The 12,040-nt window shown below is 46.4% G+C and overlaps 1 protein-coding gene across 1 annotated transcript in view; it reads right to left on the bottom strand.

Moving 5' to 3' along the window:
- CD2BP2 (CD2 cytoplasmic tail binding protein 2) overlaps positions 1 to 12,040 on the bottom strand; it is a 249,448-nt gene that overhangs the window by 79,571 nt on the left and 157,837 nt on the right. The window lies entirely within an intron of this gene.

The following is a 12,040-nucleotide window of genomic DNA, read 5'->3' as shown; positions in this document are numbered from 1 at the left end:
TGTCCTAAGGAAAGTAATAGGCCCCAGCGCAGAGTACATTGCCCTGAAACACGTGGCCTGTTATGGTCTGGCCTGTGCCGGCCTCTCCAGCCTCATGGGTCCCGAGCACCTCCTCCACCCCACACACTGGAACTCCAGGCTCACTCACACCTGGGAATATGCGAGGTGGCGAGTCACAGAGTTGCTGCTTTCAAATCAGAACCACTGAATTATTGGCCATGGGAGAAGCAGAGATCTTTATGAAACCCTAGAACAGGTGTAGTCTTGTAAAGAATGATTTATTATTGTACCCTTATTAGGGCTACTATCTCTGATTTCCACATGTTTAAAGAGGCTTCCAGCTTGGTGGAAGTGAAAGCGTAAGAAAGTGCAGGAAAAGGCAGAGTCAGATTTTGGAAATTAAAATCCCAAGGCTGTGACAATTGCAATTCTAGGTATATGCCCTAGAGAAACTAATGAATATGTGCAGAGAGACACATGCAAGAAGTTCATTACAGTTTTGTTTCTAAGAGTGAAAACAATTGAAAATAAAATGACTATCAACGGAAGAATGGGTACATGGAGGTATATTTATACAAATGATATTATCCAGCAGTCAAAATTGGATACATGCAACAGAAACAAGTTTAAACTGATTTTAGCGAGAAAAAAAAATCTATTATTTTTATTTTTTTAAGTTTTTGTAGAGACAGGGTTTCACCATGTTGCCTAGGCCGGTCTTGAACCAGGACTGCTGGATTGGGCTCTAGCAATCCTCCTGCTTCGGCCTCCCGAAGAGCTGGAATTACAGGCATGAGCCACCCCCACCGGCCAAAAGGAATTTATTTTAAGGATACAAGAGTGTCTTTAGAATACAGTGAGACCTCAGGAATGAACTGGAACTGGGGTAGCTGTTTTAAGCATTTTACATATTTATCCTCATAGCAACTGATTTAATCCTCACAACAACCCGATATGGTAGGTAATATTGTTGTCATCCCCATTTTAAAGATAAGGAAACTGAGAGGTTAAATAACTTGACAGCTAGTAAAGTGGTAGAGCCGGCGTCAAATCCAGGCAGTTTGGCTTCACAGTCTGTTGTTAGATGCTATGATGTATTGCCTGAAATGGCGATAAATATTATGAAAAAAAAATGTGACTGTATTTTAAATACTATGAAAGGCTGGGCATAGTGGCTCACGTTTGTAATCCTAGCACTTTGGGAGGGCAAGGTGGGTGGATCACTTGAGGTCAGGAGTTTGTCAAGACCAGCCTGGGCAATATGGTGAAACCCTGTCTCTATTAAAAACACAAACTTAGCTGAGTGTGGTGGTGCACGCCTGTAGTCCCAGCTACTCGGGAGGCTGAGGCATGAGAATTGCTTGAACCTGAAAGATGGAGGTTGCAGTGAGCCGAGATTGTGCCACTGTTCTCTAGCCTGGGTGACAAAGCAAGACCCTGTCTCAAAAAAAAAAAAATCTGGGCATGGTGGTGCACACCTGTGGTCCCAGCTACTTGGGAGGCTAAGGTGGGAGGATCACCTGAGCCTAGGAAGGTCAAGCCTGCAGTAAGACATGATTACATCACTGCTCTGCAGCCTGGGCAACAGAGTGAGACCTTGTCTCAATAAATATTTACATACATACTATGAAAAGTGACTGGGGGCATGTTTAGATTGCATAGTCCAGGAAGATATATAGTAAGCACTGTAGGTTACCTACTCAATTGCTCTTTTTCCTCTTCTCCAGTCTTTTTTTTTTTTTTGAGGAAGAGACAGGGTCTGGCTCTGTTGTCCAGGCTAGAGTGCAGTGGCATAATCACAGCTCACTTGTGTAAAGACTACAGGTGAGCATCACCATGCCTGGCTCCTCTTCTATTCTTGCAGATTTTTTTTTTTTTTTTAGGAGTCTCACTCTGTCACCCAGGCTGGAGTGCTGTGGTGTGATCTCTGCTCACTGCAACCTCCGTCTCCTGGGTTCACGTGATTCTCCTGCCTCAGCCTTCCAAGTAGCTGGGATTACAGATGCACACCACCACACCCAGCTGATTTTTGTATTTTTAGTAGAGATGGGGTTTCACCATGTTGGCCAGACTGGTCTTGAACTGCTGACCTCAAGTGATGCTCCCCCTTCTACCTCCCAAAGTGTTGGGATTACAGGCGTGAGCCACTGCGTCCGGCCACTTATAGAATCTTGATTTTGTTCGGGAGTCCACGCTCCTCCACTTATTGTTCTACTTGACTGGTCATAGTATTCCCATTGCCCTGGCCATTGATTGGTTTCTGAATGAGCATGTTATGGATAGTAAGTTGGAGGAAGTCTTTTTTTTTTTTTTTTTTTTTTTTTTGAGCCAGAATCTCACTCTGTCACCAGGCTGGAGTGCAGTGGCGCAATCTCGGCTCACTGCAACCTCCACCTCCTGGATTCAAGCGATTCCCCTGCCTCAGCCTCCTGAGTATCTGGGACTACAGGCACGCGTCACCACGCCCGGTTAATTTTTTGTATTTTAGTAGACACGGAGTTTCACCATGTTGGTCAGGTCTCGATTTCCTGACCTCGTGATCTGCCCGCCTCGGCCTCCCAAAGTGCTGGGATTGCAGGTATGAGCCACTGCCTGGCCAAGTTGGAGGAAGTCTATTGGAAATTTCTGGGACATGTTCTTCTTAGTGCTTTAAAGAAATTACAGAGGCTGGGCATGGTTGTTCACGCCTGTAAACCCAGCAGTTTCAGAGGCCGAGGCAGGAGGATCTATTGAGGCCAGCCCTGGCAACATGGCAACACTCTACACAAAATTAAAAAAAAATTAGCCAGGCATGGTGGCATGCACCTGTATTCCCAGCTACTCATAGGCTAAGGTGGGAGGATCACTTGAGCCCAGGAGTGTTTGTTATAGTGAGCTATGATCAACCTGCTGCACTCCAACCTGGATGATGGAGACCTTGTCTCAAAAAAAAAAAATCAAACAAACAAAACCCCAAAAGACACAGGATGTTTCTACCTCTAGATGTTGGTATGTGAAGAGAGGATTGAGAGGAAACCTAGTCCGCAGGCTGAAATTGGCAAGTCAGCCAGATAGAAAGGAACTTGATCCTTCCTAACATTGCTGAGCCACTTATTGTACAAGTTCCAGAAATGCCCTAATTTAGGACTCTGGCTATATAAGAAAATAAACCCTTTTAATGGCCAAACTACTTTTAGTTTGGTTTTCTGTTACTTGCCTTTTAGAAAGTGACATTTAAGCTAAGGACAAATCAAGGGGCATAGAGTTCTAGGCAGAGGGAACAACCAATGCCTAATGCAGGAAAGGCCTGGCATATTGCAGTGTGGCAGGAAGGTAGTGAGTAAAAGAGAGAGTGGTTGCATGTGTACGGTGTAGGAGAAGTAAAAAGAGGTCAGATCAGACCAATTCACCATGAGTTTCATTTTAGATTTTTTTTTTTTGTAGTCGTAGTCTCCCTCCGTTGCTCAGGCTGAAATGCAGTGGTGTGATCTCAGCTCACTGCAACCTCTGCTTCCCGGGTTCAAGAAATTATCCTGCTTCAGCCTCCCTAGTAGCTGGGATTACAGGCATGCACCACCGCGCCCAGCTAATTTTTGTATTTTTAGTAGAGACAGGGTTTCACCATGTTGGTTAGGCTGGCCTCGAACTCCTGACCTCAGGTGATCTGCCCGCCTTGGCCTCCCAAAGTGCTGGGATTACAAGTGTGAGCCACCGCTCCCAGCCTCGGAGGGTTTTAAGCAGGAGAGTGATCATATTTTGGGCAGATCATTTGAACCCAGGAATTCGAGGCTGCAGGGAGCTATGATTGCGCCACTGCACTCCAGCCTGGGTGACAGAGCGAGACTCTGTCTCCACAAAAAAAAAAAAAAAAAAAAAAAAAAAGATTTGGAGAAGGCAAGAGTAGAACCAGGGGGATGAGTTACTGCTGTTGTCCAGGCAAGAGATGATGGTGACTTGAGCCAGGTGATGGGGGGTGAAGATGGAGAGAAGTGGATGTCTTAGGGACGTATTTTGAAGGTAGATCTGGAGGTTTTTGTTGGTTTTGAATGGGGGATGGGAGAAAGGATAGAATGGCTTACAGATTTTGAGGGTTTGGCAACCCCATGGGTGGATGGTGACTGATTTGGGGATGGAAAAGATAAGGGGCAGGACTGAACACGTATGGCCTCAGGCGTGTGGTTTAGGGCAAGGCAAGTTGAAGAGGCATGGTGAGTTGGCAGTGAAGTTTTGAATCTAAGGTTTAGAGGAGCAATCAGGGCTACACATTCAGATGTGGCAGTCTCAATCATTTAGACAATACTGAAAGTCAAGGAACTGGAGATGAATAACTAACACAAGAATCTAGGCAGAAAAGACCAAGATTTGGAGCCAGGTATGGTGGCTCACTTCTGTAATCCTAGGGCTTTGGGAAGCTGAGGCGGGAGGATTGCTTGAGCGCAGGAGTTTGACACTAGCCTGGGCAACATGGTGAGATGTTTTCTATATTATTAATGTTTACTTATTTATTTATTTATTTTTATTATTATTTTTTGAGATGGAGTCTTGCTGTGTCACCCAGGCTGGAGTGCAGTGGCATGATCTCAGCTCACTGCAACCTCAGTTCAAGTGATTCTCCTGCCTCAGCCTCCTGAGTAGCTGGGACTACAGGCACACGCCACCATGCTTGGCTAATTTTTGTATTTTTATTAGAGATGGGGTCTCACCATGTTGGCCAGGCTGGAGTACAGTGATGTAATCACAGCTCATTGCAGCCTCGAGCTCGTGGACTCAAGTGATCCTGCTGCCTCAGACTCCCAAAGTGCTGGGGTTACAGGCATCAGCCACTGTGCCACAGTGACTTGCCCTTTATGAGCCTATCTTCCCAAGAGATGGAATGCCTGAGTCTTTTCAAATCAAAGGTGTTTTTCCAGTGCAAGCCAATAAAGGTTTAATGACAGGATGGATGGATTGGGCCAGGCGAGCGGGCCAGGCGAGCATGCCATGCCTGCAGCACATCCTTCTGCTACTGGGAGAAAAGGTGCTGCTATAATTCAGAATATTTGTTCTTAAATTTTTCAGGGGGAGTCATGACAGAGGCTTTTAGGAATCTCCGGCCTAGCTCATTCAGGCCGGAGAGTCCCCAACACCCTTTGAAGGCTTCTTTCAACCTGCTTTTCCATCCTGTGCCCATACACACTTGCTGAAGTCCAGACAGATGTTCTGGACTCTTCCCTCCCAACCTTTGCTTCCTCAGTTCCCTCCATCTGGAATGCCTGCCCCGTTCTGTGCACATCCAAATCCAAATGCCACCCATCCTGCAGAGCCCCGTTTCAAGGCCACCTCCTCTGAAAAGCCTTCCTACACTTCCTCCTAAAAGGAAATAGGGTCAGGCGCAGTGGCTCATGCCTGTAATCCCAGGACTTTGGGAGGCCAAGGCAGGAGGATCACTTGAAAAACCAGGAGTTTTCTTCTTTTTTCTTTTTTTCTTTTCTTTTTTTTTTTTTTGAGACGGAGTCTTGCTCTGTCGCCCAGGCTGGGGTGCAGTGGCCGGATCTCAGCTCACTGCAAGCTCCGCCTCCCGGGTTTACGCCATTCTCCTACCTCAGCCTCCCGAGTAGCTGGGACTACAGGCGCCCGCCAACCCGCCCGGCTAGTTTTTTTGCATTTTTTAGTAGAGACAGGGTTTCACTGTGTTAGCCAGGATGGTCTCGATCTTCTGACCTTGTGATCCGCCCTTCTCGGCCTCCCAAAGTGCTGGGATTACAGGCTTGAGCCACCGCGCCCGGACTTCTTCTTTTTTTCTTTCTTTTCTTTCTTCCTTTTCTTTCTCTTTTCTTTTTCCTTCCTTCCTTCCTTCCTTCCTTCCTTCCTTCCTTCCTTCCTTCCTTCCTTCCTTCCTTCCTTCCTTCCTTCCTTCCTTTCTTGCTTTCTTGCTTTCTTTCTTGCTTTCCTTCTTTCTTTCTTTCTTTCCTTTCTTTTTTCTTTTTTTTTTTGACAGAGTCTTGCTCTGTCACCCAGGATGCTGTGTAGTGCTGTGATCTTGTCTCAATGCAACCTCAGCCTCCCGGGTTCAAGCCATTCTCCTTCCTCAGCTTCCAAAATAGCTGGGATTACAGGCCTGTGCCACCACGCCTGGCTAATTTTTTTTTGTATTTTTAGTAGAGACAGGGTTTCACCATGTTGGTCAGGCTGGTCTTAAACTCCTGACCTCAAATGATCCGCCTGCCTCAGCCTCCCAAAGTGCTGGGATTACAGACCACCGTGCCCGGCCTGAAGCCAGGGACCAGCCTAGGCAACGTAGCAAGACCCCATCTCTACAAAAACACTTTTAAACTTAGCTGGGTGTGGTGGTGTGTGCCTCTAGTCCCAGCTGCTCAGGGGAGGCTGAGGTGGGAGGATCATTTGAGCCTAGGATGTCAAGGCCACAGTGAGCTATGATTGTGCCACTGCATTTTAGTCTGGGTTACAGTCTCAAACAAAAAAAGTGGTACCAGTTTCATTGCAGGAAATGCCAAGAGCCCCAAAAGAGTGAAAAGACAGTACCTATGGACCAGGCACTGTTCTAGCTGCTGGAGATACTGAACGTTCCTACGTTCCTGGTGCTTACATAGTAGCAGAAGGGAACAATTTTTTTTTTTTTTTTTTGAGACAAAGTCTTACTCTGTTGCCCAGACTGGAGTGCAATGGCACGATCTCGGCTCACTGCAACCTCTGCCTCCCAGTTCAAGCAATTCTCCTGTCTCAGCTTCCCAAGTAGCTGGGATTACAGGCACCTGCCACCATGCCTGGCTAATTTTTGTATTTTTATTTATTTATTTATTTAGAGATGGAGTCTCTGTCACCCAGGCTGGAGTGCAGTGGTGTGATCTCGGCTCACTGCAACCTCTGCCTCCTGGGTTCAAGCGATTCTCCTGCCTCAGCTTCCTGAGTAGCTGAAACTACAGGCGCGTGCCACCACAGCCAGCTAATTTTTTGTATTTTTAGTAGAGACGGGGTTTCACAGTGTTAGCCAGGATGGTCTCGATCTCTTGACCTCGTGATCTGCCCACCTCGGCCTCCCAAAGTGCTGGGATTACAGGCGTGAGCCACCATGCCTGGCCCAGAAGGGGACAATTCTAAAGCGAACTAACGCATTCTCAAGGGAATTATAGGCTAGTATAAAAGCTACGAAGCAAATAAACCAGGTGATGCATTGGAGCGTGGCTGGTTGTTGGCTGGGAGGTGGGAGAAGGCCTTTATGAAGAGGTTTTATTTGAACTGAGACAGAACTGAGAACGAGCCAGCCAGGTGAGTGTGAGGTGAGGTTCCAGACAGAGGGAACTGCAAGCACAAAGGATCTTGATTTGTTTGAAGTCCCAGGGAAGGCCGATGGGCCAGCAGGTAGTGAGAGAGGTAGAGAGAGTGCCATGAGATGAAGTTGGAGATCTGTAGCAGGGGTGGGAAATTGCTGGAAAAGCTGTTTAAGCACTTTGAGCAGGAGAAAAATGGATTGAATTGATTTACCTATTTTTTGATGTTGATGTTAATACATTTGCATAACTGGCTATGTAAATATTCAATGTTGCCTGGGCACGGTGACTTACACCTGTAATCCCAGGATTACTTTGGGAGGCCAAGGCAGGTGGATTACTTGAGGTCAGGAGTTCGAGACCAGCCTAGCCAACATGGTGAAACCCTGTCTCTACTGAAAATACAAAAACTAGTCAGGCATGGTGGTGTCTGCCTATAATCCCAGCTACTCGGGAGGCTGAGGCGGGAGAATTGCTTGAAGCCAGGAGGCAGAGGTTGCAGTGACCTGCTATCATGCCACTGCACTCCAGCCTGGGCAACACAGTGAGACTCCATCTCAAAAAAAAAAAAATCAATGTTCAATGCTATAGTATGACTATATTTCATTTGTTCTATAAGGTGGTTTTGGGCTCGAGTTGGTAAGTTGGTTTGTTTTACAGGGTTATTTTTCACTGGGTTGATTCATTTTTTGTTATCATTTGCTAATTTTCTTTTTTCTTTTTTTTTTCTTGGAATGAAGTTTTGCTCTTGTTGCCAGGCTGGAGCACAGTGGCGTGATCTTGGCTCACTGCAACCTCTTCCTCCCGGGTTCAAGTGATTCTCCTGCCTCAGCCTCCTGAGTAGCTGGGATTACAGGCACCCACCACCACGCCCGGCTAATTTTTGTATATTTAGTAGAGACGGGGTTTCACCATGTTGACCAGGCTGGTCTTGAACTTCTGACCCCAGGTGATCCACCCACCTCAGCCTCCCAAAGTGCTGGAATTACAGGCGTCAGCCAGCATGCCCGGCTTTCTTTCTTTCTTTTTTCTTTTTTTTGAGACGGAGTCTCATTCTTTTTTTTTTTTTTTTTTTTTTTTTTTTTTGAGACGGAGTCTCACTCTGTAGCCCAGGCTGGAGTGCAGTGGCCGGATCTCAGCTCACTGCAAGCTCCGCCTCCCGGGTTCACGCCATTCTCCGGCCTCAGCCTCCCAAGTAGCTGGGACTACAGGCGCCCGCCACCTCGCCCGGCTAGTTTTTTTTTGTATTTCTTAGTAGAGACGGGGTTTCACCGTGTTAGCCAGGATGGTCTCGATCTCCTGACCTCGTGATCCACCCGTCTCGGCCTCCCAAAGTGCTGGGATTACAGGCTTGAGCCACCGTGCCCGGCCGGAGTCTCATTCTTGTTGCCAGGCTGGAGTGCAATGGCGCGATCTCGACTCACTGCAACCTCCACCTCCAGGGTTCAAGCGATTCTCCTGCCTCAGCCTCCCGAGTAGCTGGGACTACAGGCGCCTGCCACCACTCCCAGCTAATTTTGTATTTTTAGTAGAGACAAGGTTTCTCCATGTTGGTAAGGCTGGTCTCGAACTCCCAACCTCAGGTGATCTGCCTGCCTTAGCCTCCCACAGTGCTGGGATTACAGTTGTGAGCCACTGCGCCCGGCAGTCATTTGCTAATTTTCTAAATGAATAGCACTAATTTTTTTTTTTTTTTGGTAGAGACAGAGTCTCATTTTGTTCATTTTGTTGCTCAGGCTGCTTTTGAATTCCTGGCCTCAAGCAGTCCTCCTGCCTCAGCCTCCCAAAGTGCTGAGATTACGGGCATGAACCACCATGGCTGGCCACTAATGGTTTTCACATCTTCGATTATCCTGCCAAAAGAATTTTCACACAATTAAATGTATCAATATTATATCAGTTTCATATTTTTCTTTTCTAGAAGGCCTTTCTGGAAGGCCTTCCAGACTCCCTGTCCAGTATGGGCTGGTTGCTCTGTAAGCCTACTGTATAGCTATTACCTTCACCTCTCTCCTGTGCTGGGTTGTATTTCCTGAATCTCATGTTTTTCTTTGTTTGCTTCCTTGTTGTTTTTTGTTTTGTTTTTTGTTTTTTTGACACAGAATCACACTTTGTCACCCAGGCTGGAGTACAGTGGTGCAATTTCAGCTCACTGCCACCTCCGCCTCCCGGGTTCAGGCGATTCTCCTGCCTCAGCCTCCCAAGTAGCTGGGATTGCGGGCACCCGCCACCAACTACGCCTGGCTAATTTTTGTATTTTTAGTAGAGACAGGGTTTTCTTTGTTTTTTTTCTTTTTTCTTTTTCTTTTTTTTTTTGAAACAGGGTCTCGCTCCGTCACCCAGGCTGGAGTACAGTGGCACAATCTTGGCTCACTGCAACCTCTGCCTCCTGGGTTCAAGAGGTTCTCCTGCCTCAGCCTCCCAAGTAGTAGCTGGTATCACAGGCACCTGCCACCACGCCTGGCTAATTTTTTGTATTTTTAGTAGAGACAGGGTTTCACCATATTGGCCAGGCTGGTCTTGAACTCCTGACCTCATGATCCACCCGCCTCGGCCTCCCAAAGTACTGGGATTATAGGTGTGAGCCACCACGCCTGGCCTGCTTCCTTGTTTTGTTGGAGCATATCCTCCGGCAGTTTCTTGAGAAAAAGTACATGGGATGAAGCCATTTTGATACCCTGCATGCCCCAAGATATCTTTATTCTACTTATTTGAAAAATGTGGCTGGCTGTATACTTCTACATAGATTATCATTTACCCTCAGAATTTTGAAGGCATGGCTTTATTGTTTTTTTGTGTTTTTGAATATTTTTTCCTGAGACAGGGTCTCACTCTGTTGCTCAAGCAATCCTCGCGCCTCAACCTCAGGCACATGCCACCACGCCTGGCTAAACTTAATTTTATAATTTTTTTGTAGAGATAGGATCTCACTGTATTGCCCAGGCTGGTCACAAACTCCTAGGCTCAAGTGATCCTCCTGGCTCGGCTTCCCAAAGTGCTGGAATTACAGGTGTGAGCCACTGCACCTAGCTGCTTTATTGTTTTTAAGCTTCCAATTTGAGGTTGCGAAGTCTGATGTCATTATGACATACAAAGGTGTGTCATTATTCCTACACCTTTGTATGTGATCATAGTGATCAGAAGCATGAGTTCTGGAGTCAGATCGCCTACAAGACTGACTATGCAACCTTGGACAAATTTCTTATTCTCCCTATACCTCAGCTTCCTCATATACAAATTGGGGTTGTTAGAAGATTGGGTTAATACATATAAAGCACTTACTTCCTGCACAGAATATGTGCTGTATAAACATTTGCTATCATTATTATTAGGATCTCTTCTTCATACCTGGCATTTTGAAATTTAATAAAATTATCATGGGTCTTTTAAAATGTACTATGCTAGGAATTCAAGAGGTATGTGGTTTACAACTTTTAAGTTCTAGAAAACTTTGATAATATTTTTTCTTCCATCTGCTTTACTGCCTTATTCTAGAACTCCACTTAGATGTTGAACCTCCTGCCTCATTTGATCTTCATAGATTTTCTTTTATTATGCATCTTTTTGGGCTACTCTTTTAATTTTACTTCAAGTTCTGGGATACATGTGCAGAACATACAGGCCTGTTACATAGGTATACATGTGCCATGGTGGTTTACTGCACCTATCAACCTGTCATTTAGGTTTTAAGCCCCACATGCATTACCTATTTGTGCTAATGTTCTCCCTCCCCTTGCCCCCAACCCCCTAGTAGGTGCTGGTGTGTGATGTTCTCCTCCCTGTATCCATGTGTTCTCATTTGTTCAACTCCCACTTATGAGTGAGAACTTGTGTTTTTTGGTTTTCTGTTCCTGTGTTTGTTTGCTAAGAATGATAGCTTCCAGCTTCATCTATATCCCTGCAAAGAACATGAACTCATTCTTTTTTATGGCTACATGGTCTACTTTCTTATGTATTTATTTATTTTTGAGACAGAGTCTTGCTCTGTCACCCAGGCTGGAGTGCAGTGGCGTGGTCTTGGCTCACTGCCAGCTCTGCCCCCCAGGTTCACGCCATTCTCCTGCCTCAGCTTCCCAAGTAGCTGGGACTACAAGCACCTGCCACCACGCCCGGCTAATTTTTTGTATTTTTAGTAGAGACGGGCTTTCACCGTGTTAGCCAGGATGGTCTCTATCTCCTGACCTCGTGATCCACCCGCCTCGGCCTCCCAAAGTGCTGGGATTACAAGCGTCAGTCACCGCGCCCGGCTTATTTATTTTTTGAGACAGGGTCTCACTGTGTCACCCAGGCTGGACTGCAGTGGTGCAATCTCGGCTCACTGCAGCCTCCACCTCCCAGGCTCAAGTGATCCTCCCAACCTAGCCTCCAGAGAAGCTGGGACTACAAGTGCACACAACCATGCCCTGCTAATTTTTGTATTTTTTGTAGAGACAGGTTTTTGCTATGTTGCCCAGGTTGGTATTGAACTCAGGGGCTCAAGCCCACCTTGGCCTCCCAAAGTGCGAGTTATTACAGATGTGAGTTACTGCGCCTGGCCTTTTGGGGCTACTTGCTGATAAATTTCTGTAACTTTATGCCTCCTATTAGAATTTTTTTTTTTTTGAGACAGAGTTTTGCTCTTGTTGTCCAGGCTGAAGTGCAATGGCATGATCTCGGCTCACTGTATCCTCTGCCTCCTGGGTTCAAGTGATTCTCCTGCCTCAGCCTCCCGAGTAGCTGGGATTACAGGCGCGCGCCACCAAGCCCAGCTAATTTTTATATTTTTAGTAAAGGTGGGGTTTCACCATGTCGGC

Source organism: Macaca thibetana, chromosome 20 (genome assembly GCF_024542745.1).
Source record: "Macaca thibetana thibetana isolate TM-01 chromosome 20, ASM2454274v1, whole genome shotgun sequence".
Lineage (NCBI taxonomy): Eukaryota > Metazoa > Chordata > Mammalia > Primates > Cercopithecidae > Macaca > Macaca thibetana.
Note: the sequence above shows the minus strand (reverse complement) of the source record. Positions and strands in the feature narration are given on the sequence as shown.